We start from the raw sequence: 4,538 nt of genomic DNA on the forward strand, positions 1-4,538 counted from the left end.
CTCTCACAAAAGAGTTTGTTTTGCACACCAGATCTCAATAAATTTATCATTTGAAAAGAAAAAGAAAAAGAAAAAAACTTTATTGGGAGTATTGTTCGGATAAACTTATTTTGGTTTATGTGACTTAAAAAATTGAGAGGTGCTACGTCCACAACATTTTTACAACATCTTCACAACAAATCATAGGTGGTTAGTTGTTATTGGTTCAAATTTGAACCTAACACTAAAATTACTTTTTTACCCCAACAATAACAACTAGTAATAACCTTCCACTTAGGATTTGTTGTAAAAATATTGTGAAAATGTTATGGTCATATCATTTCTCTAAAAAATTAGTTGGATAAAAGTAAGATATATGTCAGAAATAAAGTTATAATATACTGAACGTAAACCAAATGAATAATAAGGTAAGCTAAACAAGACTGATTATATATATATATATATATATATATATATATATTTGGATAAGATTATGAAAGCTAATAATGTATATATATATTTTTTGATAAGATTAAAGCTAATAATTTGATTCATCTATATGTGATGGGAATATTACTTGAACTTGTGATAAGAGCTGAATTTAGTTGGATTTGAGGTGACTAGCTTCCTAGAATATTAAATAAATATAGAAATCTGGGTTTAATTTGCTTCCTATCCTTTATTCATTACTTTCCCTTAATTAAATAACTCTATAGTGCTAGCAATTAATGAACTTTAAACTAATAGCAAACTGATTAAGCAACAATCTAAACCTATTCCTATCCCAAAAAAAAAAAAAAAAAAAAAAAATCCAATCCTATCACATATCACTTCCTAAATACTAGCAGCATTTAATGATAATTCTTATCACTACGGAAGTAACCCACTTCCATCACTTATCCAACTTGGTAATCCCTGTAGATGATTTCTCTTGCCTTTCACATTTGTCAGAACCAAATCATAGCATATAGTTTGTTTGTACTTTGTCTATTTGAGTCCAAATTTGGTAAGGACAGGGGCATGGAGAAAATGGGCAAATGCCCCTTTCCAAAAAAAAAATTTAGCATTTTGCTCTTTTTCCCAAACTAATTAGGAAAATGCCATTCTTTTAAAACTCGATTTTCTCAAAATCGAATTAAAAAAAAAAAAAAAATTCTAGAGCCTTATAATGGCGTTTTAAGGAGCCTATAGTGACGTTTTAAGGACCTATAGTGGCGTTTTGTAATCCGATCTCCATGAAGTCGAGTTACTTGCAATTTTTTTTTTTCTTGTTTTTACCTATAACTCGACTTCATGGAGATCGGATTACAAAACACCACTATAAGTCCTTAAAACATTACTATAGGTTCCTTAAAAACGTCACTATATGGCTTAACTCGATTTTGAGAAAATCGAGTTTCAAAAGAAGGGCATTTCCCTAATTAATTTGAGAAAGAAGGCAAAATGCTAGATTTTTTTTTTGAAAGGGGCAAAAGCCAATTTTTTCCCATAAAGCCTATATTTTATACTATCTAATAAGAAATTGTTATATCAGTTTTTTTACTTAGAACTCAATACATCTTACCACACCTAACAACATCTCAATAAACTTCCTATTTGGTTGGATTTTCAGATGGGTATTAAATTTGATTGTGTGTGGTTGTGTTTATTCTTTAATATCTGATAAGATGATGTGACATGTTGAGATTGGAGGTTATAAAACTTGGGTTTCATACCACATCCTTATAGAACTTAATCTCTGCTTATATACAGCTTAGAAAGTTGTACTTTTCTACTCAAAAAAAGGTTGTATTTTACTTGCATGATGTTTATGTTATCATGCTTACATAACTTACCTTGATTTTGCCTTTTAAGAAAATATAAATAATCATAAAATTATGAAAAATTTAAACTATTCGTAGTTTAGGTGAAAACAAACTAAAACACATTCGGTAATTTGCATTGATTTGTTATGTTTTTTAATGAAGAGTGATGGAGTTAACTTTAGGTGGATAAAGTGTAACTTTGAAAACCACAAGTAAACCAGTTATATCGTAGATGGGTATTATTTTGAGTGACTTATTACTTGAACCAGTGCTAAAAGTTAAATAATCAGCTCAACCAACTTTTCTTTGAATAATTATCATTATAATTCTTTATCTATTATCAACTTAGATACAAAAAGTACTATGTGTTGCTTTCTTGAAGGTGGAAATATATATATATATATATATATAGAGAGAGAGAGAGAGAGAGAGAGAGAGAGAGAGAGAGAGAGAGGTGAAACTTAGAGAAAATCTAATTTGATTCTACAATTGAAGTTCAATTTTGCACCATGTGTCCTGAATTATTTATTTTTAGAGATAATTTTATTTCTAATTTTGGAGTCAAATATGAGGCCACATCATAAATATCCATTTAAGTGAGTTATTATGTATAAAAGCCAAAGAGTCTATAATTAATGAACATAATTTTTTTTTTTTAAATGGACAATTTATATTTTCTATCTAATAATATTCTTACAAGACTTTTTAAAGAGTTAAAAAAAATATAAGAATGTCTATCAATAATATTTAAATTATATATGTAACAATTATATTATGCATTTTAATGTATATATTTTAAGTATATCTATACATATGCATGAGATTATAAGCTACTATATAATCAAGAGATAATGCTTTGGAAAAAAAAAAGCCTAAATTTTGTACCGTGACAATTCATACCCGAGCGTTTTAATTTTGTAATTTTCTGTGGGCTTATGAATTATAGATATGACAATCTAGCCTCTCTCCATCAATAATTATAAAAACTACTATTGAAACAACCTATTTCATGTGATGAAATTTTCATTGGTGCTTAGTACATTCAAATAGCACAAATTTGTTATTGGTTGTTTTCTTTTTCTCCACGTTAGAAAGGAAAACTTTAAAAGAGGGTTAAATACAGTAGAGATATATGGTAATAAGGGCGTACAATACAGATGAAAAGAGAATATAATAAAATCCATTTGCATGAAATAGGTTATAATAAATAAAAAATAATGTGATGTAGGTTATAATTTTTTTGTTCGTGCCTAATGTTAGAGATGATACTTAGTATAATCTAAGGGGGACAATTACGCCCATTAATGCCCTGGCCAAGCCCTTGATTGCACATATATAACGAACCACATCTTATAAGTTGTCCTTTAAAAAATATAGATAAATGAGTTTTTTATTTTTTATTTTATTTTTATAGAATTTCAACCTATGGTGTCTTCTAATGATTGTTTGATGTTGTATATATAGGTATATACATGGATATGTTGTAATAATGTTATTTGAGTTTAGAGAATATTGTTTCATAAGTTAAAGTGAAAATTCAAGTTCTGAAATTTTCTAAGTGAAAATTTGAAATTCAGCATTTTCAATCAGTCGAATCTTTGGCCCGATCGATCAAAATGGTAAGAAAATAATCTTGGAGCCTCTGGATGAATCAATCGCTATTCGATTCCTGTTCGATCTATCGAGAGGAACTTTCAACCGATCGAAAGTCGTAAAATAGGATTTTTTGCAGAATTTTTAGGTGACTATATTCAGAGAGTTTGAAGAGCTTTCAAGCCTTGTGAACAGTTTTATGAAATATTTTAATTTTCCATATGTGTCTTTTGATGAAATATAACCCTATGGGTATAAATAAAGGCTTATGTTCACTTGAAAAATAATTCCACAAAATAGTAAATTAGAGAGAAATACAAGAAATCCTGTGGTTATTCTCTCAAGTTGCTATCTGTAGAACCCAATATCTTGGTTTTATTTTGGGGACAAATTTGCGATAACCCTTTAGCAACAATAGTGTGGGGGACAAATATTGTCCAAGGAAAATGATATTGTGTCTTCAAGTTATCTACTTTCTGTTTGTCTTTTGTGTTAACCTTATTCTTCCATTATTACTTTATATAATATCTCTAATATTTGAACCTCAGATTTCTTATTTAAGTATAAAAATTTTACCAATTGAGCTAATTGGAATTTACATATTGTGGAGTTAGATTGTCAAAAATTAGAATATTTAGGGTTTAAATTAAAAAGTTGGGTTTGATTTGTCATAAGGAATTTTGGATTTTTTTCTTGTTGGAGTTTTTTCAAATTTCTCCACATTCATCTAGTACCATGCCACCTGGACATTTTAAAAATGTTTATATAAAAAATATAAGAGTTTCATAACCCATGTTGTGTCATTATCCAATATGAAATGTTTATATAAGAAAAATCATATCATATACTCATCGAAGAATTATTCTAAAATCCAAAATCAAAATCTTTTAATTTTTTAATAACCCAAATAAAAATGAAATGTATGTGATAAGGTTTGCTCGGATAAAATAAAATTAAAATTACCAAACGCCCAAGGTTTGTTTGTTTTTGTGCTCTTTTTTTAATACAACTCAGGCCAAATTTTATATTTTGAACAAAAACAAAGCAATAAAGCGAAATGTTCGAAACAACCAATTCACTATAAAGTATAATGTCTATAATCAAATAGGAAAATACGAATACAAAGGAGACATTACTGACTTACTTCACAATAGCCACACC

This window comes from Quercus lobata, chromosome 7 (assembly GCF_001633185.2).
Source record: "Quercus lobata isolate SW786 chromosome 7, ValleyOak3.0 Primary Assembly, whole genome shotgun sequence".
NCBI classification, from domain to species: Eukaryota; Viridiplantae; Streptophyta; class Magnoliopsida; order Fagales; family Fagaceae; genus Quercus; species Quercus lobata.